The sequence below is a fragment of the Ursus arctos genome, unplaced genomic scaffold, assembly GCF_023065955.2.
Source record: "Ursus arctos isolate Adak ecotype North America unplaced genomic scaffold, UrsArc2.0 scaffold_3, whole genome shotgun sequence".
Classification (NCBI taxonomy): domain Eukaryota; kingdom Metazoa; phylum Chordata; class Mammalia; order Carnivora; family Ursidae; genus Ursus; species Ursus arctos.
The window spans coordinates 68,642,304-68,669,924 of NW_026622985.1; the positions used below are offsets into that span (position 1 = coordinate 68,642,304).

The following is a 27,621-nucleotide window of genomic DNA, read 5'->3' on the forward strand; positions in this document are numbered from 1 at the left end:
GGTATACTATTCCAAGCTCATCTGGGTTTGATCAAGATGCTAGGAGAACCATCGCCCATTGGTTTTGCTTTGGGCATCTTAAGCTCAGGGTCCTGGAAGCTGACTGCCAGGTTCGGATTCTGGATACATCATTATTGCTGGTGTTGGGCAAGGTACTTAAACTCTGTGATTAAATTTCTCATTTTTAAAATGGAGGTGCCAATTCTGTGTACCTTATTATGTTATTTTAAGGATTATATGAGAAAATGTATTTTGTATGTTTAATTAGCACAGAGCTATATGTGTAAACATTAAATGACTTTATTGGTTTTCATTATTGTTATCCTTGAGCACAGGCGTCCGTTACAAAGCTTTGTTTTTTGTTTTTGGTGTTGCTTTTTTTTTGATCCATGATTCCAGTGGGTTGGACATGCTGGGTATGTAGACCTTGTCTTCCTGAGATCGTTGATATTTATGTCACAACAGTAGCGAGCACATTGGATGTGACATGGTTTACGCTTGGTAAGTGCATAAGAAGCACATAGAATTGATGAGATTCTTTACCCATCTTGCTTGTATTATTTCAGACTTGAAGGTTCTCTCATGAACATTCTAAATTAATACGTTCTTCCTTTTATTCCTTCTGACTCTCTTCTTACTACTCCCAAGCCATACCTGATTCATTCACGTCAAGTTCCAATATTTATAGATGACTCTAAGAATATTAAAGCAGTCAAGTCATAGGTTTGACTGCTCTTCGCTGGTAAGTTCTTCTGAAGAGTTCTCAGTGAACTATGGCAGTGCTCTGAATAACATTCATTGTGGAGGTGGTAGAAATGGCACTTTATGTAGGACTTTTTTGGTTCCCTATTTCTTATTTTTCTTGCCTAGATAATAAGAAAAGAGTCTGAGACTCCTTGAGTCTCCTTCCTTCCTTCATCCCTCCTTTCTTCTTCCTTTTCCTATCTTTCTGTGCCTTTCTAAATTAATTTTTAAATGTTTTGTGTTTTATAAAGTGCAATGTTTGTCTTTGCTGTGGTTGTTTTTACTATTCCTATGAATATTGTAATGTATTACGTCATCCTTCACCCTTATCCTGTACCGGGACTCGTTTCATTTCCAGCCTATCTCCTGCTGCCCTTTTGTCAAAGATTTTCAGCCTCTTTCTGATATCCTGAAAATATTCTGGTCTTTACTGGGAGAGATGAGATGGTATTGCAATATATGTGGTGGCTGGGGTTCAGTGAGGGAGCCAGGTTTATTCCTTTCCCATTTGGGAGTTTCTTTGAGCCTGAGGGAGGGGCTGAGGCCTGGGAGCTACCTCAGAGATCACCCTTAAAATGCTAACCACTGAAGAGATAACTAACACGTAAAGATCAAGACCATAAATGCTGCGGTCTAGATAATTTTAGTTCTCAAACCTCCCAGCTTCCTGGAGCTGAACACTGTGTGAATTTACACATAAATTATTTTTTGTCGAGTGTGTTATTCATGGATAACTTTCAGGATTAGGAGTCAAAATATAACTTCTAAAGCTGAATAAGAAATCGATTACATTAAGATGGAGTGTTACAGTGTGCTGACCCGGTGTTATGTTGGTGATACAGTGATGAACAGTGCAGAGTTCATAGTCTTGAAATAATGTGTATTGTGAGTGCTGTGATGGGAAAGGGCAGGCTGCTGTATTTTCACATTCGAGAAACACAAAGTCTCACGTTAGGAAGAGGTCAAAGAGGGCTTTCCAGAGGGAGTGATGTCTACGGTAATGCCTAAAGGAGCTAGCCAACTCAGGCAGAGCATGGGAGTGGATGGAGCCATAGTGTTCCAAGCCAAAAGAACAGCATACTTGTAGGTCTAGAGGTGAGAGGTCAGCTTGAGGAGAGTTGCAGAAGTTTTGTGAAAGCTGAGATGTAAAATGTTTGATGAGAGGTAGAGAGAAGTAGAGGCAAAGAAACAGAGGGTTAAGGGAAAATGGAAGGTATTGAAGGGAGTTGTGACTTGAGTAGATTTATATTTTTATTTGTCTGTATTTTAGGATGACTACTGTTGCAGTTGTTGGAATATAAATGAGTGGGAAACCGAAAGTATTAGGAGACCAACTGGGAGACTGTTGTATTAATCCAGCCGAGAAAGATACATCTTGGATGGGGTCATGGCAGGTGGGATCCAGCTTTCTGTGGCGAACAGCCAGTAGGACATATGGGGTAAGAGAAAAGCAGGTGCTGGGAATGAGGCCAGGAGTTTTAGTTTGGACAAATGATAGTTGTTTCGAAAGGACAGCAGGGCAAAGGATTTAAGGACATTGTCCAAAAAGGGTTTGAAATGCTGGGTTGTGGATGTCCACAATGGGTTGAGAAGGAAGTAAAAACAAGTAAGGTCTAACAAATAAGAAAAACAGCCAGAGAGGCTAACAATCCCTAAAGGGTTCTATTCCGGAAGAAACAGAACAGGTATCGATGGAGTAAGTGGAGAGGAGAAGTGGAAAGAGAAGATGAATTATGAAAACGGGAAGTAAGAATTTAAAATTTTTGAAGGTTTGAAACAATCCCTGGTGAGGACGAGGTGCGGTTGCAAGGATGGGCGGCTGAAATGGATTCTCCCAAACCCAGAGTGCTAGATTTGGAAGAAATTTTGGAGGCTTCATAAAGATTGCCCTGTTCAGTAGGTGGGGAAGCAAATCCAGAGGTTTGTTCCAATCAGCATGACCAGGAAGGGGCAAAGCTGGGGCTTATCTGTGTTTGAGTCTCCATCATCTGAATTCCTCATCGAAACGTAATAGTTTAGGAGAAGTCAGCGAGTTGATTATCTCTGGTTCTTTCTTCTTTGCCCAGCTGTTGTGGAGGAATGGAAGAGTAGTTTGGTATTCTCTAAGCTGAGGACTCTGAAATGGATGAAAAATAGTGCACGTTGTTTAGAGCTGCTGGTTTGACTCATTGTAAGATTCAGAAAGGTCTTCTCCATCTAGGCCAGTAACATACAAAATTGGGATTTAAAAAAAAGATATATGTGTAATTGTCTCTTATATAAATGTGTGTATGTATGTCTTCTCCATCTAGGCCATTAACATACAAAATTGGGATTTTAAAAAAAGATATATGTGTAATTGTCTCTTATATAAATGTGTGTTATATATATGATTTGTATCCAATTAAATGTGTGGTTTTTTTTTTCCTTAATAAAAGTTGTCTCTTCACAATAGTTACTTTTAGGGAGCTATGTGAAATTGAGTGGGGACGTGCTGGTAAAGAGGACTTCCACTTAATATTCTGTATACCTTCCTCTGTATCGTTGATTCCCCCCCCCCATTGGGGTGAATTATTTTATTATATTGAAAGCAATAGTGTCTTAAAAAGAAAATTCTCCTACATAGCTAACTACTCCAGGGTAAGGGCCCAGCTTCCCAAAGCTACGTTAGAGCCCAGTCACCTGTAGGAAATGCTTCAAGTCACAGATAAGCCAGGGGATTCCGATTCCTTCAGGTTCTGCAGGAGACAGGACCAGCTAAATAAATTGGTGGGTATGGGAATGTGTGGAATATAGCGTAAAATGAGAATTCCGGTCCCCTTATTCAGAAAGTATGAATTTCAAGATGGCAGCAGCAGAGCATTACACATGCTCAGGGTCCTTCTGAGCGTGGGGCTCTGGGCCACGGCACACACAGGTCCCATGGCTATGAAGCTGGGCCTGGCTGGAGGCATTGAGAGAGTGGGGAGTCAGTTCTGGTAAGCAAAAAGGAATACTGTATACCCATTTTAGAATTTGTTTTTTTTTTCAGTAAGCCTCTAAAATTCTAGAATGAGGAAGTTTTTCTGGGCTGGGCAGATCCTGCCTTTGTCACAAGTATGAGTAGCTTGTACAGGTATGTGGGACCGTTGCTGTGTAGCAGAGTCTTGAAGGCAGTGGTTGCCAGCTTTTATCCAGGCACAGAGGGACTGAGACCTGCTTCCGGCTTTAGCTTTATCTATGGCTCAGTAGAGGATGAGGTATATGAGAATGAGAAGCTCCTTCCAGGAGCTCCATTTCCCCTCCATCTTAGCATAGCTGGGAGCCAGTATGGTGACTTGTCCTGTGTTTCCTTCAGTGAGTATTTCAGGACTCGGTGGTAAATCCGTGCTCCACAGTTTTCCATCAGAAGCTGGATTCTTCCCAAGTCCTTGGGTTCTGCAGTAAGACACCCAGAAGTCAGGGAAATTTCTTTTAAAACCCTCCGATGCTGGTATTAGAGGGTAAAATTGCATTAAGTGAGCTGGAGAAGAGAGTAGGTGGAGAAATTTGTTCTGCATTAGAACATAATCTAATTAAATACATTTTCCATGGTTCTTGAGAATTTGGACTGGGAAATTTAAGAGAAAAAAAAAGGATTCCCACCATCTCAAATTGTCATAAATAATTGATTTATGCCAGTGTGATCTTACAATTTTATTTATTTGTTTTTAGAGAAAGTGAGCACAAGCAGGGGGAGGTGCAGAGGGGGAAGGGGAAGAAGGGGAAAGAATCTCAAGCACTCCGTGCTGAGTGCAGAGCTGACTTGGGGCTTGATCTCATGACCCTGGGGTCATGACCTGAGCCGAAACCAAGAGTCGGAGGATTAACTGAGCCACCCAGGTGCCCCCATACCGGTGTGATCTGGTAAGACCATATGTGTCATTTTGGATGTTGCCCATCATTCCTTGTCTTAGTGGTAAAGATACTACCATATCATCAGCATAGAGGCCCATCTTTGCAGGGTATCTTCTCCATGTTGGTTCAGCATTGCAAGGTGCTGTCATCATCACAAAGGTGAGTGAAATGTAGGCAGCAGCGGTGAGAACAACACATCCAAAGAAGGGTGTGATCGTGTGCAGTTAGCATTTTCTTGCTCGTCCTCGTGTTAGGTTCTTCTTACTGCACTTCTCCCGTATCCAGTAAATTTTTTAAAGAGATTTATTTGAGAGGGAGAGAGAGACAGAGACAGAGGGAGCACGCAAGCAGGGGGAGAGGGAGAGGGGGAGAGAAAATCTCAAGCAGACTCCCGGCAGAGCACGGAGCCCTACGGGAAGGTGGTGGTGGGATCCTGACCTGAACCAAAATCGAGAGTCGTCCACTCAAACCACTAAGCCACCCAGGCGCCCCTCCAGTAAATTTTTAAAAGGCTTGTCAGATAGTTCTGGATATGAATATTTACTACTGGGAATGTAAAATTAAACTCCTGCTCTTACATATTTAGGTTTTCAGTATTTTTCATTTTAGCCAATTTCAGGTGGTTGATTTTTTTTTTTTTTTAAAGATTTTATTTATTTATTCGACAGGACAGAGACAGCCAGCGAGAGAGGGAACACAAGCAGGGGGAGTGGGAGAGGAAGAAGCAGGCTCCCAGCGGAGGAGCCTGATGTGGGGCTCGATCCCATAACGCCGGGATCACGCCCTGAGCCAAAGGCAGACGCTTAACCGCTGTGCCACCCAGGCGCCCCTCAGGTGGTTGATTTTTGGTCTGGCTTCATTGTTGAAAGAAACAGAGGAAATGCCCTTCAGTATTTTCCAGGTAGATATATAGAATTTGCCTCGTTAATTCCTTAAAGATCAGACCCCAGTGAAATATGTGTGTATAATATTTAGAACACATTTTATTTATTTATTTATTTTTTAAAGATTTTATTTATTTATTCGACAGAGATAGAGACAGCCAGCGAGAGAGGGAACACAAGCAGGGGGAGTGGGAGAGGAAGAAGCAGGCTCATAGCGGAAGAGCCTGATGTGGGGCTCGAGCCCGGATCGCCGGGATCACGCCCTGAGCCAAAGGCAGACGCTTAACCGCTGTGCCACCCAGGCGCCCCTAGAACACATTTTAAATATGTATCAGAAGATCTTTTTTTTATAGAAGATTGAAAAATACTGACTTTTGCTATAAAGTTCAAATTTGTTTGGACTGATTCACATCAGGGTAAAAAAATTTCAGTTTATGTAAACATTAAATTTGAGCCTCACTGCCTCTCCGATGCCTGGAAGGTTGGTGTGAAGGGGTGTTGGTGGTCGCGGGCACTCAGAGTCAAATCGCGGAGTCTTCAGGGAGCCCTCGAGTGGGGTGGGGTTGAGTGTGATGGTGCTGTGGCTGCCCACGCACCCTGCGCCCCCTCCCAGCATGACCTCACCTTCCAGCACGACCTCTTCGATCCCTAAGTGGTGTCTGGTTTGTCCTCTAAGTCAAGGCTTCTTTTAATTTCCATGAACTATAGAGCTGCTTTTAATTTCTTTGAAATCACACTGATGCTTGACTTTTTTTAACTCAAAGGACTTTGTATCTGTTTCACTGGAGCCACCTTACAAACATAGACATACCTTGGACCTTGTCACTGCCAAGGTCTCTTTTCTGAGATCTTGAAATCAGAAATTCACTTTCTCATTTCTGCCCGTTCTTCACGTTAGTTACGCCTAACCTGTGAACGATGTTCTTTCCCCCCATAGAATCTCATCTCCTTGACTTCATGTGCCTTTTTTTTTTCATGGCCTGCTGACACCTGCAGATGATCTTTCATTATCTCCCTCAGTTCTGTGACCTTGTGTACTATTTGCCATGATAATAAGGTAGCAGACAACACGGTCAGTCTTCTTCGTTCAGATTCCAGGGGCTGGGGAATCCTAGATAAAAGAGGTCATATGCAGTACGATTAGCGTTAGTGTGAATACAGGTTCTCTGAGCTCAGTTGACACCTCTCTGCTCCTCAGCTGTACTTTAATTTCTAGTTGATTTTCACTTGTGGTCCAAATTTGCCTTTTAATTGTGTGACACTATCTTCTGAAGACTCAGCTTATATCCTAACGCAGCTCTCTATCACGGAGGCATTTTAGGTGATATTTTAACACAAACCTGGTGTTCAAACCCAGTGCGGGTCTACCCGGCTGATACTTACTCCACCTTGATATATGTCGTAAGGGATAAATGCAACTAAAATGACCTCAATACTGATAGGTCAGTTCGCCCAGTGGCCTCCTCTCAGTCCTCTTTCTTTCTGTAGTGTTTGACAGGACAGGTTCCCTGCTGGAAATTCCTCCCTCTGTCTCTGGAGCTATACTGGCTTCCTTTCGTCCTCCAGATGCCCTGAGTTCCTGTCTGTCTCTGAGCTTCTGCACTCTGGGTTGTCATGTTTCCCCCTCCCCCCCACCTCCCTGTGCTCCAGACTTAAGTGTCACTTTGAAGAGAGGCTTTTCTGTTTCTTCCCTGTTTCTGCAAGCACCCTTTCCTTTCGGTTGTTGTCACAATTTGTAACTTGTTTCTGCTAGGACATGTCTATGATCTGCTGGCTTTAGGTCACACCCCCAGCAATTAGCACCAATGTAGGACCACGGTGGACTTTTCCAAAGCTATTTTGGATGACTATGGGAATAAAAGAAATTCGGCTTTTTCCCCCACGACTTCCTTTCACGTAGTTTTGCTGTAGCCAAAATAGATTCCGTGTTCTTCGCTTTACGTGTCCAGTCGTTTCCTTCTCCTAGGCTTCACTCATGTTGCCTGTCTCCCCACATCTCCAGCTGTACGAGCGAGGCCTGCTGTGATCTCTCCCTTGTCTGGACTTGCAGAGTGGCTTTGTCTTCATCTCTCCTAAAGGACTTGTTAATTTTGAAATTGTCCTGCCGCGTGGATGGCGCTCTTCCTGTCACTGAACTGAAGGCTGCTTAAAGGCTCATTCAGCTTCGGAGCCCTCCCAGCGTATAGCCCGGGGCCATGCACAGAGTTTGTTCCCAATACTGTCCTGTGAATTGTTGAATAAATGAAAATCTGTACCTTTTGACTACATTTAGCTTCTCTGTAGGAGACTGACAGCTTTGAATTGGTTAAGCTGTAGTAATTTGTCTTAAAATGTGGATTGACTATCTTTGCCTCTCTTAAGGAGCTAATTTTCTCAGTCTACAGTTCATGCATATCAAAGGATGCTTTTTATTAGTAATATTAACAATGTTATTACTTAGAGCTTTTTACAGTTAATGAAATTTTTCATATTGATGATCTCACTTGGCCTATCAGCAACTTTATCAGGCAGGTGGAATAAGTATTATTGTCTCTAGAGGAGACTGGGCTCAGAAAAGTCAAGCAGTGTACCCAGGGCCACACAGCTCCTCCGTGATTTCCAGCCTTGCTTCTCAGACGGGGAATGGAAGAGTCGGGAAAGGGTTGGGACTTTGTGGTGGTCACGGTCCCCTAGAGATTACATTCAAGTCACAGGGGAGGTGATAGTTTTCCCAGATTATAAATTCCAAGCTGAAAATTCTAATCCATTTCCCCAGTTGGAAATTATTGCCAATCTGTCACTATTAATGATGTGACCGTATCCTGCCTTTGTGTTGGATCATAAAAAAGTTAGGAAAATTTTAATGTACTATATTCCTTTGGAATTTTATCTTTGTTCTGATAAATTCAAGACAGTTCCTGGGCTTACTGTATACTTGGCATCATAGAAAAAAGGCTTCTTTAGTTTTGAGAACTATTTCCTCATTGCCTCCATGAGAACTTACTTGTTCTCATTCCAAGAGATAGAGAATCTTGATATCTGCCATTCCTCTTTGCGGTGTGAAGATATTTATTTTCCTTCTGCGCCAAGAAGAAATCAGAATAAGCGAAGCTGACGCTACAGGGGCAGGAATATGATGCCATAGTCCTGTCCCTTTGTTCAAAGCAATGGTTCTCAGCTCTGCATTAGCTCAGAAACATGCTGATGCCCAGGCCCCACTCCACACAAAGAACCTAGAATCAGATGTGAGTAGGGCCTGGACAACCTTAATTTCTGAGAGCTTCGCAATTAATTTTGAGGTACGACTCAGACTTAGAACTGATGAGATATTCAATTGAATATATTGCCGTAGAGCAAAAAGATCTTATAAAGTAAATTGCACAGTTTTTTATTTGATTATTTAAAGACTTTTTTTTTTTTTTTTTTTTTTTTGAAAGTGGTTTCTTACAGTTGTGATTGATGATTGATGACCGTAGGGACTGATAGCCATGGCTGCCTGTTTGGGAGAACCCAGGTACTGGCCTCTTGTTTTAGCCCTTAGTCCTTTTGGGAAGGACTTTTGTTTTCTGGAGAGATGTTTACATTGTTCAGAAAGTGTTTTGTGCATTTAGTTTCACTGTGCAGCACTTTAAGTTTTATGATATTGGAAAAGAACTATTACAGTTTGCACCCGTGGCCTCATGAAGTGGCACGATGGGGTTGGATAGCGCATTGAAAGGGCTTTAAGATCGAAAACTTGACGTCACCGGAAGGGATTATTTTGATTATCTTTGGAATCTTGATGTATTAACCCAAGATCAGGGTTTCTGTTATGTAAGAGTCGGATTTCTTAAGGTTGAAAACCCTTTTGCCTGTTTTTCTGAGGAATTACAAATGCCTGCTTTCATCTTCTCTTGACACTCCGTCCCGGATGGGAATAAGCTATCTCTTTCAGTTAAAAATCTCGGCAATAAGCAGGCTTCCAATCAAGTGTTTGTGGATATAGTGGAAAGAATATCTCCTGAACTATTACAGCTAGAGTTTGTTCTCGGAGTAAAGCAAAGTCCCTTATAATAGAGATACAGTTTACCTAAGAGTCATATTAATAAGTAAAAAAAAAGATCAGCTTTTTGAATAATATATGAATTCATATGATATCAGTGGTATCTGGGCATTTGGGACAATACATAATTAGTTTCAGTTCCTTTAGAGAGGGAGATGTGGATGTTAAATTGCTGATGAAGCACATACTTTGGAGAACAGTGCATTTCAAAACTTTGTGCAATATCAGCTATTTCTTTCAATGGTATGGAAATATAGCATAAGATGGAGAAGATTTATTAGGGGCAGTTTTACACCATTCTTAATGTATAAAAGTTCATGGTTTGCTCATTTGGAACTAGTTACTTAAAGAAGAATAATAGCAAATATTTATAGGCCTGCTGGGAACACATTAGTCCCGTGCAACTTCAGGAACCATTGTTTGTCGCCTGTAAACCAGTCATAATCATTTGCTTATATAAAAATAATCAGTATCACAATATTTCAGCATTTAAAAGAGCTTGGTCATTTCGTTATTAACAGTTACCCTTTTACAAAACTTGGAACCATGGACCTACCCCCAGAGAATTCAGTGCTCACAGAGTAAGAAGACTTGGAATTGTGGAATAAATACATTCTGAGGCAAGAGGGGAGGGAGAGAGTTTGGAATAAATTGATTTCTGTTTAGTAAAAGTGAAGAAACTGACTCAATGGAAGGAGCTGTTTTGCTACAAGGAAAAAATATTCCAAACAAAACTGTTCCTGGGCAGTCCTATCTCCTCGTTCTCACCTTGAGGGAGTTCCTTCAAAGGTTTCAGTTTTACCGTGGAAACTAAGTAAAGAGGCTCCAGCACACACGGTGTACATCGTATAAGGCCCTCCGCAGGCACGGTTTACCGTCTGCTCCTGAGTGTTTGAGACACACAAACAGAATACTGTATCTTTTGCACAACTCTTTGACGTTTGTGCTCCGATTTCGGTCCAGTTATTGTCATTATCTTAAATATGTTCAAAAGTTTTCTTCCTGAGAAATGGGGCCCATTACTTAGCCAAGGATTCATCCCCTTGCTCATCACCTTTCTCAGGTTTGCTTCTTCTGATAAACATCACGTTCGTGAGCAATTCCTTGTCTCCATGAAGCCTAAAGAAAATGAGGGGTTTGTTAGAACACTCACTGGGGAGAAGTCTTTAATTTAGTTTGTTTTTCTGATGACATCTGCAGTGTTAAAGTAAAAATATTTAAATGGAACAGTTCACCGAGTACATACTTTATGTGCAAAAAGCACAAATGTGTGGGAGTGTTACTCATTTTCTGCATTTAATTTTTTCTTTTTCTTTTCTTTTCTTTCTTTCTTTTTTTTTTTTTTTTTTTACCAAAAACAAACAAACAAAAGCCCAACCACTACTTCTTGGACTGAAAAAAGCCAAAATGGGATAACTAAGCTCCCAGAGTCAGAATGTACAGCTCTGGCAGCCCGAGTAGGTACGATTATAGCTTGGTCAGTAATAATGACAGATTTTAGTGTCCATTTTCGTGTACGAAACACTAAATTACAATGAATTGAAAAGTTGGCTGGTTTATAGTCCTAGAATAGTATTTCTGGAAGGTAAGGATGACGTTAAATCATTTTGGGATGGTTTCAGTCGTTTTCTCTTTTAATTGCAGGTACAGTGCTATTTTCACTTCTTCGCATGTTAATACAAATGGCAAAATATTTGTGGATGGTCTATTTGGGAGAGAGACTCATTATCATATCTATCTTCAACTTTAACAGAGCCCTATGTTTTTGTTTTATTATTTGTTTTCGGCACACAATATTAGAACTCAGCCTCTTGGAAAATGTCATAAAGAAGTTTCATTATTCAGATAACTTAATTTTTTTTATGAGTCTGTATGCAGGCTGCTACAGCTAGAGTCGCCAGTCGGGCCTGACGCAATCCACTCAGCCTGCCTTGCAAACTCGGTGCTGGAATCTCTCATGCTGTTAATGATTATGTATGAAGACTTGGGAAGAACTGGAGGTGTCACTGACGACAGATACAAACATAGCATGGTGCTTGTTTTCAGGTCGGGGAAGGGACACATGTGGCAAGCCAATTAGATTGACTTCCATATTCCAAATAGACAACATATTTGGAGCAAAAGTGAAATTGAAATAATGGCCCAAAGCTTGAGTTGTCAGCTAGCTCTGTGTTTGACAGGAGGGAGGTTCCTGGTCAGATGTTGTAAAGGGGCCAGCGGGCAACACCGGTGCTTAGAGAGAGACCATGTGTAGGTAGAGAAAGTAAGATGTGGAGTCCTAGGACTCGGATTCGAATCCTGCCTAAAACTCATTAGCTTTGCGGCATTGGGCCAAGTCACTTCACGTTCTGCATCTTCAGAATATGGATGGAGGGGAGGTATTGCCTCCCTCACAACCTCATGAGGTTAGTGAGGAGGCAACCATGAAAACTTGTGTTAATTCTTTGTTAACTCTTAAGTTTCTGCATGGAATTCGTTATACATTATGATAAAAACAACTAGTACCTGAGTTAGAGGAAGAAGTGCTGGACCATTTTCAGTTACGCTTTGGAAAGAACAGAGCCTCTTCCCTAACCCACTTTTGGGCAGATGCAGATAAGCAAAGAACCAGGAAAGTGGAGTGTGAGTCTCTGGATTCTGTCCTTGGTTACCCAGGAGTGAGCAGGAGAGAGTCAAGTGCACACAGCTTGGCCTCTTCGTATGATCCTAAAAAAAATACAACCTAAAACACATTGTCAGAGCCACCTGCAAAAGTCTAAGGACATGAGCCACTGCACCAAAGACACCCCTCTTTATTTTAAAATGCATTTTCAGTTTTAAGTGTAATGAAATACCTCAGTCAAAAGATTATTTTTTTTTTTAGGAAAAGGATACTGTTTTGCCCTTGACTCCTCGTAATATCCCACACTGTAGTAGTGTTTTCAGGAGAAAACGATGCTTCTACCCAAGTTCACTGTCAGTAGCAATTCACTGGTTTATGGGCTTATGTGCTTAATAAATAGAATTCTGATTTTTCTTAGCATTAAATTAGCTCCTTTAAAATTTTTCCTGATATTTTTTTTTTCTGATAGTTTTTAAAAATCATGTTTGGTTCAACATGGCAGATTGAACATGGATATTCCATTCTCTTTGGAATTCCCACTGAAATGATGGTAAATTAATGATAATTTTACACAGACATAAATTTAAGGAAAGCAAGAACAGACAAGGAAATGACAGAGATAGAGATGTTAAACATTTTCTGAAAGAAAGTAGATGGAGAAGTAAGAAGCGGGTTCATAGCACTGACTAGCCAAAACCTGGGGGTCAGCATGACGCTATAGGGCACTACCCCCAAAAGGTTCAAGTTCGGGAGGCACAAAGGCTCTTGGAATCTGGGATGAAATTGGGAACGCAGGACTTAGACCATCCAGTCTCTTCCGCCCCTTGAGTGTGAGTAACCTTATTATTCCCACTCTGACCTTCACGAGACACAGGAGAGCGATGCTCTGGAGGACTTAGACCAGGGCGGCTCCAGACCCGGAGGGCCTGGCACAGGAGCGCGGGAGTGAGGGGCCTACTGACCGCGGGGTGCTCGGTGCACATCCGCTGCCTGAATGACGAGTCGCAGATACCCTCTCAGCCTCCTTTCGCCTGAAGACTGGTGGTCATGAGCCAGATATCACACACCATGTGGAGAAAATACTGATTTTCATACTCTCTTTTGGTCACTGGTTTTCCAAATCGGACCAAAAAAATGGAAGAGATTTAATTTTACCCCCTCGCTGGTTACCACTGTCACTAGTAGCAGCCCAGAGCTCCTGACATCCGGCTAAGTGAACCTGGTTAAATTAGTCATTGTTGGCTGAAGGGGAGCAGCAAAGTACGCAGTCACAGCTGTCACTCCCTCCGGTTAACCTCGCTCCCATTGCATGGCTCTATTTATGTGTCATATCTTCCACTCTCTCATACTTCTTTCTCTAAAAAAAAAAAAAAAAAAAAAAAAAAAAATTGGGCATTTGAATAATTATATTAGTAGATATTATCTAGATGAGTTAGATTCTGAATTTTAAGTTCCTAACAATGTGGGTGCTTACATTCATATTTTCCAGTTTGTTTTCTATATATCGTATACCGTATGTATGTGGTTTTTCTACGTGTTAAAAATGAATCACGGGCCTATATATTCTCATAATATTAAAGTTAGGGAACATCCCTTAGAGATCCGTGTGTTCAACCTCTGTGGGTCTTTTGTTTTATTTCAGCTGGCAGATTGAAGCATGAAGAGGTCAGCAATTCATCCAAAGTGACCCAAGTAGTTTGTGGTAGAAGCAGGACTCAAATTGTTGAAAATGGTCTTTGATTATCAACGAGAATATACAGTTACCACTAGTAATGTGTAAACTACAACGTGGGATTTGAAAGGCTATATATTTTTTCTTTTTAAAAAAGTTTTTATTTAGGGGCGCCTGGGTGGCACAGCGGTTAAGCGTCTGCCTTCGGCTCAGGGCGTGATCCCGGCGTTATGGGATCGAGCCCCACATCAGGCTCCTCCACTATGAGCCTGCTTCTTCCTCTCCTACTCCCCCTGCTGTGTTCCCTCTCTCGCTGGCTGTCTCTATCTCTGTCAAATAAATAAATAAAATCTTTAAAAAAAAAAAAAAAAAAAGTTTTTATTTAAATTCCAGATAATTAGCATACAGTGTAATAATGGTTTCAGGTGTACAGTATAGTGACTCAACACTTCCACACATCACCCAGCGCTCATTACAAGTGCCCTCCTTCATCCCCGTCACCTATTCCCCCCATCCCCCCACTCTCCTGCCCTCTGGTAACCATCAGTTTGTTCTCTGTAGTTAAGAGTCTATTTCTTGGTTTGCCTTTTGCTCTCTTTTTTTTTTTTCTCTTTGCTCATTTGTTTTGTTTCTTAAACTCCACGTATGAGTGAAATTATATGGCATTTGTCTTTGAAAGGCTATATTAATAGAAAATAATTGCTAGAAATTAATAGGAATTCTTAAGACCCTAGGTAGATAAACTTATTCCACTGACTGTCCAGTTGCCCATTTTGTTCTCCCCTAAGAGTTTGCCTTCATGATAAAAATTTGCTCTTGGTCGGCATGCTACCATCTGGGGCTCCTGCAGTAGAATTAGGATTCTCCAGTGCTGCACACAGGCCAGGAGGTGGGAGAATCACTGGAGGAGTTTGTTATTTGAACCCACACAAGATATTACTAAAGGATGTGTGTTGCTCTGATAAGCCCTGTGGAGTTGGAAAAAGGTTGAGAGCTACTGCTAGAGAACTATATTTTGGGTAAAGGAATCGGATTTGGGGAATTGGAATGATATAGGAAGATAAGTACAAATCAGTGATGGTCTTGTTTCTAAAATCTGAGCAGATTCCTAAGAACAGTAGCAAGAGTCTCTCACAACAATTCATTTTACTATTAAAGAACATCAAGTAATTCCTGCTAGTCTCTCTAGCCCCAGAACAATTTCAATATAAATAGATTTGTACATTTCAGAGAAATGGATGTATGTGTTTCTTTCTTGGAAAGTAATTAAAGGATAAGATTTCTATGAATGTTGCCTAATATTCCAAATTGTGGTTGTATTTTACATTTATATACAGTTGATGGCCCCTTTTTGTAACTTCCTAAGAAGTCTTTTATTGGGAGGATCTTGATTCACAGTAAAATACATAAGTCAACTTCTGGTCAGTTTCGCTGAGAGTGGTCTTATAAGTGAATAATTTATTATAGTAATGGCTTATAGGGTAAAGAAGCACAATATCTGGAAGAATATTGCCAGGAATTGTTGACGGAAGCACATTCTATGATTTTTCTAATGTATTTGTTAATGTTTATCATTTGAAGTAGGTAATAAATGTATGGTCCGAAGGACTGTGGGAGTATTATCTAGCCACACGGGCTTAACATTGGGTCAGCAAATTCTCCGAGCCTGTTCTGCCTCCGAACTTTGCCCGTGTTGTCAGACGGGCCTGGAACCCTATTACTCCTCTCAGTGAGGCGTCTTTCCCTTCAGGTCTTTGTTGAAATGCCATTTAAGCATTTGGTAAAAGAAAGCATAACAGATAAAGAAAACATAATTTTATATATAATGGGCACTTCCACCCACTCTTTGTCTTCAAGTGCTGAGATCTGTTGTTGGTTTTTACCAGCTCTGGTTATTATTTATGGGTTTGTACCTACTGTTGGAAGACAGAGCAACGTTCTCCTAAATGCTAATGAAATTAATATGAGGTCTATGGTGAAGAGTAAATTAGACAGTCTAATTTTTCCCATTTCATCTGAATTACAACTAAAATAAGTGGCATTATAGATAACACAGCGTGTGGGGGCTAGTTGTTACAGGGCTGTAGGGTTGGCGTCTGGGTGAGTAGAAGTCAAAGTACATCAGGGAGGTATGGGAAAAGGCAGTTCTTATGCTTCTGATTTCCTTGTTTACTTTTCTAGGTAAGAAATATGTACTTATTAAATTTGAACATTATTGTTTCTGTCATTGCTTCATTCGTTTTTCTAAGTGACCACTGTTCCAGGTGCTGGAGCAGGTTGTCAGAAGTGCTTGGCCCTTGAATGCAGCACTTAGTAAATGCTCAGTAAGTGACTCTATGAACCAATGAATGAATGCGTACATCCAGTTTGGTAGAGAGGGCAGTCCTTTAAACAAGCGTTGATCTGTGGGGAGAGAAGGGGGCTTCAGTTTTAGCAGGTGACCCAGTGTCCACCAATGAAACCTGAGGGACATCTCCTGGACAAAAGGACTTTTTTTTAATGTATTCTTAAAGAGACAATAAGAGCGAGCGTGTCTTTTTTCAAGGGCTGTCATCATGTCTGGATGTGCTGTCTGGAGGTGATTCAGAGACTCTTGTGACTATGAGGAGAACAGTGAGATGGGAAAGTTGACAGGCCGAGGATGGCAGTGAAAATATAGAACCTGGAAATTAATATTAGTAGAGCTAACCTATCTTTGGATTTCTTGTTATGCAAGATAATAAATATCTTGTAAGCTTCGTGAGGGCAAGGTGTTTGTAAATTTTGTCATCTCTCTTCTACCTGGAACAATGCCTGGCACTGTAGTATATATACTTAACAAATATTTTATAATATATTGAAGTGAGTTTGTCACCAAAGGTACCTTGATGGATTTACTGGGTTTTAATGGCAAAATCAGAGAAAGGAATTTTTTTATAAATGGTCTCAATCCTGTTAATCTTTAAATGTGGTTAATGAATTTGTTCCTCTGTATGCAAGCCATTTCTCAGGGCTTATGTTTGAGTAACATTTTATTCCCATAGAAGTTAAAATTGTCTTGATACATTGATGGAGACAAGAATCTAAAATTCACATTCTCCAAATCAGTCTCCAAAAATCTGAAGTAGCCCTGTAAAGGGGGGGAGCGGGGGTGAGATTTCATCTTCGGAGAAGACAAGATGAGAATGAGAAAATCATGTTATTGTTACCTATTCGTTCACATATTGAAACCTTTCCATTACGTTTAAGCTGTGATCTTTTGTTCACATGTAAGAAAGAATTTAAAATTCATATATACTTTATTGCCCCCCCCTTTTTTATGAAGGTTGTTTTCAGTTATGTGGGATGAGCAGCTCGTTCACTACTTCCTGGGGGAGGAAGCGCTCCAGGATCTCCTATAGGGGTTGGACATGATCATTGGGACCATCCCAGCCTTAGAGTCAATTCTGAGAGCTTTGCTTGGAGTCCTAAATCTTTAAATTATGTCAGAGAGAGCATCCTCTGTAATGAGAACTATTCTTAGAACTAAAACACAAAGGTTTCCTCGTCTCGGACCGTATCTTAAAGGAATTTATTGAAGAGTGAAAAGCTATCCCAATAACAAATACCCACCAGTGAACTTTGAGGGTTATGACCTATATTAAAGCTCAGGGGAATAACAGTGGAATTTACTTTTTTTCTGATTTACCTGGTATAAGCTACCAGAAATAAATTTCTTCTTAAACGTTCAGTTAGCAGTGCATCGTTTCCTCTGCCTGATTCCCTATCTTCAAACTGGAACTTCATTTGCATTTCCACTGCTCTAACCTCAGAGATACCAGTTTTACTTATACATTAGGCTGGATTTACTTTTATTAAAGGGAGGGGGGAAAAACTTTCAGATACATAATTTGGTACTGACTTTTTAATGCTGTTTTCAAGAAGGTCACTTAACTAGTATTTTTGATGCATTTCCCTACACATCGTATGATATCTGTAACTGAATCTTTAATTCCCTTGTTATAGCAGAGAGAATTTCTCGAATCCTTGCTGAAGCTCCACCATCCTCATATTATGCTTTTACAGCAATTCCCTAGACTCACGAAGGTGAAGGATGAAGTTTATAATGGTATTGAATACCAAACTGTTGCTTGATTTATTCAGGAAGGTTGTTATATACTGGGATCAAGTGACAGCTTAAAAGCCAGTATAATTCATCATCATCAGTTAATTTTCACTGGGTGTCCACTGGGTGCTGAACATTGTACAAGGTTCTTTGTCAGCAGGTGTGTGCCTGATAAGGTTGATGGAACTCTAAGATGACGGAATCTTGTCTTTAAGGCACTCGCTATATAATCAAAGGCAAGTCAGTAAATGCCCGGTGTTAAGCTCTGTGTACGAAAAGTATGTAGCTAAAAGTACTTTATTTTTTGAAGGGTTCTTGTTAGTAAATTGAGGTCCTGCTCTCAGGAATAGCTATGCTGACACCAGAAGAAAGTGGCTGATGTTGGATGGATCAAGGTTAGGCGTCCACTGTGGTCCAGTCCTTGCTTGGCCCCCACACATTTATTCTGTGTGTGTACACACAGACACTTTTGTTTCGGTGCATATGATTTCACAGTATTCTTAATGAGATCCAATTAGCCTTTGAACAAACATACATGTACTGAGCCTCTCCCTAACGAGAGACAAATCAACGTTCCGTTCAGATGACACATCTAGAGCTGGTGTCATGTCATTATTCCACAGATCTCTGGGTGATCTTCATTCCTCCTTTGAGATGGTTCAGAAATGTGACCTCAGTCAAATTTGGAGTTAGCGCCTCATGATCTTGCAACATCTGTTTTACATGCGGCTGTGTGATGGTGAAGGGAGTATAGAATGGCTGCGGTGTCACGGCTCAAGTATGGTACAGGCCTGGGGAATATCCATACCCCTGGTTGGGGGCAGTACAGAAGCATCTCTTCATTGAGTTTCTCCCTTACCTTGGCCTGGGTTCTGCAGGCAGCGGATGTGCTACTCCAGGATTCTCTGCTAAGATTTCCCCTGTCGGGTGTCCTTCGTGGCCACAACTGAGAAGGGCTTCGGGGAGGATTCCCTTATAGGGGCCTTAGCAGTTCTCTTTGTGTTGTTAACAAGGACTTAGATTCAGGGATTGCCTTAGGGTGGAACTGTCACAAGTCTTTATTTGCTAAGCTAGAGATTCTTCCAGCAATATAATTTCTTTAACATCTGGGCTCATTGCTTATCCGTACCCTTTCTAGGGAGGAGGTGGGGGAAGACTTCGAGTTCTGGTAACTGGCATCAAAAGTTGTGTTGCATAATGATCTTTGACTCTGGTCCCTTGACTTGCCGCTTCTCTTTTTGAGCTCTGGTCTCCATCTGTCTCTGTGTAGTAGCCTGCTGTCACTAGCATTACTTCTGTGGGTGGTGAGGCTTCACCCCAGCGGCTGCTCCTTCCCCAGACTGTATCCCTTGTGAACGAGTTACGTGAACTCCTGTGGGGGCAGTGCGTGTGGGAGGTACCTGGCGGAGTCTGCGGTTTCAGGCTTCCCAGTTCTCGCTCTCCTCCCCGGTCCGTCCTTCAGCCTGGTGTGTACCTCATCAGCACACTGAATTTTGACCGAACACGTAATTTAGCTGCTGAATTTCAGCTCCCGTATCTGACTATCCGAACTTCAGTGGTCTCCCCTCACTGGCCGCTAGGGCCGCTGCTTAGGTTGTTCGCCTGTGAATTGCACAAGGGCACGTGGAGGCCAAAATCCAGCCCTTGCTCTAATCACTGAGGCCTGCGCTCAGGCAAGGAAGGCTTGTGAAATTGGTCTGTGCAGAGGGGAGCACCTTTTTGGATTTACACACTAGCAAGTTCATTTGCGTGTTGCTAGCTTTGTCTGTGTTGTTTGCAGGGAAGAATAGCTCTCTTTTTCCCCCCCAGTTGGCTTTTACCGCGGCCAGTTAGAATGGGTTTGTTGTTTTCTTGTAGCAGCTACTGAAAGCCACAGGAAGTCCAATATATTAATATATGAGGAGTTTTCTGCAGCGTACCCCAAAGCTCCAGCCTCAGTACGCATGTGATCCATGTTCCAAGAACTGATGGCACCTTATTTTTTATTATATGTTAGCATACAGTACATCATTAGTTTTTGATGTAGTGCTCCATGATTCATTGTTTGCGTATAACACCCAGCGCTCCATGCAATACGTGCCCTCCTTACTACCCATGATGGCACCTTATTTTAACTAGCTCCTTTGCCACCGGTTCATAGTGACGACTGATTTTCTGTGTTAGGATGTATTGATCCTCATCCTCCCCATTCTTGGCTTTACGTAGGTGATGGCACGTTTTAACAGCCTACCTTGATGCCGGTTTTTATATTTGATCAGTTGTTGATTTCAAGTTTTTTTAACTTGTATCCTTGCTTGACTGGAGAGCTCTTGTCCCGTGGGGGAAGGCTAAAGGCTCCCCAAGGCAGGGTTGGGTCTAGGACCTGTATCAGAAGCCAGTTCTGGGTCTATCCAAGTGTGTCAACGTGTATCTCAAGTTGAAACCTTGGAGTGCTGGGTGCTTCGTAATGAGAGGTCTTCCATGCTTTGTGGTCCTTGAAAGCTGTAATCAGTATGTAAAGTCTCAGGATGAGTTCCGAAGTTTCAGATATTTTGGGGTTTGGTGTAATCTTTCCTTAGTTGTTACACTAATTTTACTGCAGTATATGTTGTTTGATGTTGTTAAAATATTGCTGACATGTTTAAGATCTGTGAATGTGTCCTATCCCATCGTGAAAATCAGGTGCTTTCAAAGTGATTACTTACAAAAACAGGTATTAATAATTTTTTAAAGCTTTTCCTATAAACCTGTGGCAAAATGCCAGCAAGGTCAAAGAAATATTTAACTTATGGTCTGAAGATTGAAATATGAGTCGTTGCTATCTGATACTTGTCTTCCTATTGTTCTGAGAATCCAGAGGAAAGCTATTTGTTAAAACTTAACACAGTAACAGTAGGACTTTTCTGGCTTCTGCTTGCCCACCCACTAATTGTTTTTTTAAAAAACAAAAGAAATGCCTTTTATAACTTAAAAAAAATAAAATTTCAGTATGTAAAATAGATGTTTGGAAGATTGTAACTTTGTGCTATCTTTTTATTCCTATGTTTTCTGTCATCTAAAAATTCTGCTTAAGTTATTTATTTTCTATAAAATATAAATATACATGCATTTATTTAGGTATATATTATACAGTTATAAATAACTATAAGCAGAGGTCACTTTATCAGTTGAATCAAATGATGGAAATACCTGTTGAGTCCGAGAACAAAGGGATACCATAAGCAAACAGGGGTCCCATCTTCACTGTGGGATTATATCAGAAGACAATATGATCTTTTAAAATAAAAATAAAGCTGGTAGATAACAATCCATAAGGAAACCTGCTAACTTAAACTGAAAAATATTCTGTTCTCAAATGTAGGAGTGGTAGGCTCATATTAGCCATGTACGTTAACTAGAAACTGTGACGTGCAAGAGTGGGCATGAAGTCAGGCCGAATTTGTCATTCATTTGGGAATAGAAGCAAGCATTCAAGAAAAGCTACAGTTGGAGGGAATATAATAAAAATTTTGTGTTGTTCATTGGTTTACTGCTGGGGGCTTTTTAATAAAATGTGCAAATCTTAAAAGAAAATGCTGATTATTTTTCTTCATAATCCTTATATTTTAGTATATTTTTCAATCAGGTCATTATTTTTCTGAAAAATGAAAGATCACGTTTGTGTATTTTTTTTTTTTTGGAAACCTGTTTATTTCTAAAAAGGTTTTGTGTTGATTTATAGGGAGGAACAAAAACCCCTAGTAACAGAATAAAAAATAAAAGCCAAAGAGTAAATCAGAAAGAAATGACAGGAAAATTTTGTAGGGAAGAGAAAAGCAATGGTATGAAACTGGTAAGTGTTAAACCTGTCCATACATGAGATCCATGAGGATCTGTCCCTTTTTCTGATTTTACCAGTGAAGGCCCTGGTGCCTAGGGGGATGAAGTAATTTCTCAAGCTCACAGAACTGGGAAGTCCTTACTTTAGAATTCAAACCCTGGTGGATCTCGCTCAAAGCCTATGCCCTTCCCTCCATCTGCAGATGCTGGTGTCTGATGGAGGAAAACGGTAGCAATTGTGCACAAATTGCTCCTGATAGAAAGGTGACCAACTTGTCCTGATTCACTTGGGACTGTCCTGGTTTTAAAACTAAAAGTTCTGCATCCCAGCACCTCCCCTTAGTCCTGACCACACGAGATGGTTGGTCACTACTAGATTTCCTGCCAGCCGTGGTGAAGATACAAATTGTCTTCGAATGGCGGGGCGATCCTGGGGTCCTTTTCCTACAGGACGGCATGTGCATGGTTATCCCTCAGTCAGGGTCAGCTTCTACATTGTGAGGCTCACCTGCTGTCTTCTAAGAGAACCATAGGCTGTGCATTTGGCGGTGGTCTTTGTACTGCTACGAATGTACTGTTGCTTTCTCTCTAGTGAAATGTGGCATCTTTTGGGTCATATGTGCTAGGGGCAGTTCACGTGTAAGTGTATATAATGTGCATCGTTGTTCACAGGACTTGATAGGAGCTGTTAGTGTTTTATAACAGTCCCAGCATTAATCCCATGGCTAAATAGAAGTTTCTTTCTTATGGAACAGTATAGGATGAGCATTCCAGGTCAGTGAGAGGCTCTCCTCCCTGCTGCCCCGCAGATTCCTTCTGTTTGGTTTCTCCAGCATGCCTAAGATACTTCCCTCTGCTGTGGTCAAAGCTGGGTTGCTGGCAAGTGCAAGAAAGAAAGTATAGAGGACACACCCCAGGCTGAGGCCTAGGCCTGGAAGTGGCAGAAACAATTTCTGCGCTCACTCTCTCAGAGTGAACATGGATACATGGCTGAACTGAACTGAACTGCCAGGAAGACTGGGGAAATGGTTAGCCAAGAGCCCAGGACAAAGGGGAGCATGGATTTTGGGGAAAAGCTAGCAGTCCTCCCTTTTTCAGGCTCTGCTGAAAGATGTTTAAGTATTTTCTTAATGTTCTTTACCAAATGAAGACAATGATTGAGTCTCCAAACAACTTCTGAAGTTTTATCCTTTTGTTTGGGAAGAAGTCTTTGCCACCCCTGCCACTGATTACTGATGACTTCTGTTAAAAACGCTTTCATCATAAGACAGTCCTCTCTATCCCGTGTGTTCTGAGTCATGTAGACAGAATTTGATTGGGATTCTCAAAGTGATCAGTGTTCCCAAAAGGTCACAGTTTCAAAATATATTTCACCATGTTAATATATACATTAAATAAAATGAAGACGTAATAGGTGATGAAGAAGTTCAGAGGCTCAAGAGATAAATAACATTTTTCAGATATGCCCTTGGAGGGGAACCGAGGAAACAGGTAGAAAACGCCAGGGGCTCCCAGACTGTGGAAGTGTTGGGGTGCAGGCTCTTTCTAGGGTACACCGAGGAAGGCTTGCATCAAGCTGAGGAACAGAGTTGGCCATTAGCACATTTATTTTACTTGATTTTAGCCTAAATTTACATTAGAACAAATAAATATTGTTTTATCACAGTAGTGCATCTTGAAGTGATTTTTAAGCTGTATGTTATACATACTTATAATAAAACCATGTGTTATTCGTATATATAATCTCTTACCATTTTAGTGTGTGTGTGTGTGTGCGTGTGCGCGCGTGTGTCTCTGTCTCAGAGTGGCCACGGGGTAGCGTAATACTGTGCACCCAGTAAAAGCTGTAACTATCTCTGTGAAGAGTAAATTCCGTTCATACCAAGTCATCCCCCGGCAGTATTCTATTTGATAATTTCGTTACAGTTTTAAATTCTAAGCATTTAAATTTTCTTTGTATGTGTACAACCACCATTTAAACTGGGTACATGGTATGAGAATTCTTTTGCAATTTTATTAAATCTGATTTGTGAAAGAGACCAGGGACTGAAGATGACTTGCACATGCTAATAGATTATAGGCTATAACAAAGTGTTGCTTTATATTGCCACTCCAGTAGCCGCGGTTTCAAGTGGAGTTATTACTGGCTACACTATCACCCAGGTTTTTTTTTTTTTTTAATTATCAAAAGAAGTTCATGCTATTGATTCATTACTCCCATATTTATTATTCTTATTGAAAATCACTAGATTTAATTCTGTTGGTTTCCTTCCTGATTGAAAACATTTGAACCCAGAAAGCACAGTATTTCTTAAGACATTTGTAACTATTCATCACGGATATGAAAATTACAATCATGCGGCATTGTGTGAGCCATGATTTAAAAAAAAAAAAAAAATTCTTTACACATACGGTAAGCGGGTGACCAGTGCTATCCAGGTTTGAAGATGCTGAATGTTCATATAACGGGTATTTGAAATTTTGATGTGTATTGCATTCGTTACTGAATATCAAGAATACATTTTTTTGCTCATATAGAGTAAGTTTAAAATGGGGTCTTTTGTGGAAGCACCCATCCTGTTTAGAATGATATAACAGATGCTGAATGTTCACGTATCAAACAAAATGCCAGCTTTCTGTAGAAAAGAGGTGTCAAAAAGTTTCTTTGTACCTTTAACGCATGTGATTATGTAGTACAAAATGCAGAGTTTGTAAAATTTCTTGAATATACAGGCAAAAAAATGAATTATTCAAAACAACTCATAAGTTCTACATTCTATTGTCCCTTTATAACGCAGGCAGAAGATAGCAGTGCGCTCCCAATAGAGCTGAATTTGCACAAGTTACACCTCTGAAAATGCCAGATGGTCTATGGTCTACTTTTGAGAGCTGTCACATATGTAAAGATTTGAAAAAAGAAAGACAGCTGAATGAGAGCAGTGGATCATTAAAGGGAGAGTGAGGGTCCCTAGGCATCACTTGTGTTTTAAGAAGCATTGTGTCGCTCCCATATTAGTGTGCTTTTTTTTTTTAAAGCCATACACAACTTTTACACAATAAGGAAAAGAAATCTGTTTAAAGCCAAGTAGTTGGGTTTAATCAGTGAGATGTTTTTGTTCTTCATTTGAGAATAAAATCATGTTTCCGACTTGGTTTTTTTATAATTTTACCGTAAGATTCAAGTCACACCCATGAAAAATTAGCAGTGAAGTTAAAATAAATGTTAAGATAGATAATCTGTCTAGGGTTTATCCAGTTTTAATTTGACTTACACACTGCATGTATCTGACCAAATCCTAAAACTAAGAAATTGTGTTAATGTTAAAAATCCGGCGTAAAGAAATAATACTCGGTTGTTACCTGACCATAATACAAACTGTAGGAAAATAATTAGGTGACAGTGAAACAAAAATGAATGTACTATCATTTATCTGCCAACAGAAATAGATATCATTTTGAAGATTGAAATGTAGATAAATCATTAAGGATATGTTTGAATACCACTCCAGCCATACCCAGTAATTTGCAAATAGTCAATTTTGATAGCAGAAAAAGGTCAGATCTGTCAGTTTGAGAATTTGGTGGCAAGACATAGTTGTCTTTTACCACCTTTATTTTTATTTATTGAGAATGTGTAACTATGACATGGTAATTTTAAATTTACCTTGGATTATGGACTATGACAGCACATTTTTGATTGATAAGAAGGAGCCTTAGCATTGGTCAGTTGGACATTTCAATTGAACCAAGCTCTCAGATTGCTTGAAATATTCTTTTCAGAGAAAAACTGGCCCAAAACATTGCATTTATTTGGTGAGATTACTGGTAAGTGCTCTGAAAAGAACACCAAATTAGGTTTAACTGTCTTCTTTGGCTTCCCGTTAAATACATATGCATAACTATCTGTGTTCAATAGCAGTCATTAGGATGTCATTCTAGTTGATACAAGAAGCTACAGGAACAGAGATTAATCTCTAGATCAGATGACTGCACACCCATAAGAAATAGATTTCCTTTTGCAGGTGCCTTGTCCATTTTTGTTATGAGAAGGTCGTATATAGCTGCTAAACAGAGAAGTAACCTTTTTTTTTTTTTTTTTCATCAGGAGTAAGGAGAAAACCAAAATATTTTGATATATTTTCACACCATTACTTTGTGGTATTCCCAAATATTTAATTTTTAGATAATAGTTCTCCTTTATCACTGAAGAACTGAAAAACTGTATGAGGAGTTCATAGGTTAGTTTAATAAATCAGGTATTAATGGTAACAGATTTGGTAGGGAAGGGTGCTTTTGTTTGTAGAGTACAGAAATGAATGTCTTTTTTCTTGAAATATAAACAGTCATGAGTAGACTGTTTTGATAGTTAAGATGTTTTTCTTCAAGAGACATAGAATATGGAACAAGAATGGAAGTAAACAGTGTGTGCTAAACACATACTCAAATGCAAACTGTCTTCTTTGTCAAAAATATGTACCATTTTGGCTAATCCCCAGATCACAGATAATCAGGCCCTTTTAGACATTGTCAATGCCATGTATAATTGTTAAGCTTTGCATGCAATACTTTTTCTAAATTGAATTCTTAGTATTCAGATTTAATTTACATTTCATAACTGTTCATAATCATACATGGAAAAGAAGACTAATTAAAACAGCAGTTTTTTATTTTGAAATTCCAGGAAATTATAAAATAGTAAAATTTTGGCAAGGAGTGGTTTTTGTTCTTTCTGTTGTTTTTGCTGAAGTGCTATGATTGATAGCTTTGCTTAGGGGCTACTCAATTAATGTGAATGTTGATTTTAATAATCTCATTACTTAACCAGTGTAAACAAATAACATTTTGGGGAGAGAGGAGTCAGGACTCTTAAGCTGCAAAAACTAGAATCCATTTTGGCTGATTTAAATAGAAAAAAAAATGTATTAGTGATGTAGTTTTGGAATAGTGGTGAGGTTTGGTAGGGTGCGGTCCAGAGCCAATGGCCCAGAAAGAATTCTTGAGACATCTTTGGTGCAAAAAAGGTGGTCTTATTAAAGCACGGGGATAGGACCCATGGGCAGAAAGAGCTGCTGCACCGAGGTTGTGAGGTGCAGCTGCTTACATACTTGGGAGTTGGGGGCAGGGAAGAAGGGAGGTTTTCAAAAGAACTTTCTTATGCTAAAGAGGAGATGTATAAGGGGCGCCTGGGTGGCACAGCGGTTAAGCGTCTGCCTTCGACTCAGGGCGTGATCCCGGCGTTATGGGATCGAGCCCCACATCAGGCTCCTCCGCTGGGAGCCTGCTTCTTCCTCTCCCACTCCCCCTGCTTGTGTTCCCTCTCTTGCTGGCTGTCTCTATCTCTGTCGAATAAATAAATAAAATCTTAAAAAAAAAAAAAAAAAAGAGATGTATAAGATCCGGGAGGCCTGGCCATTGTCAAGTTAAGGTGGTTTTCCCCTCTAGTAAGGCATTAATATCGAGACAGTTGGGAGCTTCCTGGAGGAATGTCACACGTATCCCCGCCCTGAGTGGGGGCAGGGGGGCGGGGATGTTGCAGGGTGTGTGGCTTGTGCTCCGTCCTGAGCTAGCCTTCTCCTCCCTCATTATCAGCACACAGACCCTCCCAGGAGTTACACAGCTAAGATCATCCACATCCATTCAGTGGGGCTTCTCTGTCGAAAACCCCACTGCTGCACCATGAGCCCACGGTCTGCTAGGGAGTGGATATCAGACACTGCACCCCCCTGCCAAGACCAATAAACACCTGCATTGCTTGTGCTGAGAGTTCCACCTCCCCGGTGTGGCTGCAGTCTTGCTTTGGCCACTGCTGCATACAAGTCATCCTGGTGCTTGGTAGGACTTAGGCCACATACCTGTCCCCTAGCTGCAGAGGAGTGGAAGAATGGGATAGAGGAATTGACCAAAAATCTGTGAGGGTGTTCAGAAATTCCAGGCAGCCCAAATGATAGTCATCCTGCTTTT

The 27,621-nt window shown here is 40.6% G+C and overlaps 1 protein-coding gene and 1 long non-coding RNA gene across 2 annotated transcripts in view; both read left to right on the forward strand.

Annotated features, from left to right (window-relative positions):
* The window catches only part of LOC130542050 (uncharacterized), a 31,348-nt gene extending 4,306 nt beyond the window's left edge, over window positions 1-27,042 (forward strand). The window contains exon 2 of the long non-coding RNA XR_008956330.1: window positions 1-27,042. This is a non-coding gene — a long non-coding RNA (uncharacterized LOC130542050).
* MDFIC (MyoD family inhibitor domain containing) overlaps window positions 1-27,621 on the forward strand; it is an 85,882-nt gene that overhangs the window by 22,830 nt on the left and 35,431 nt on the right.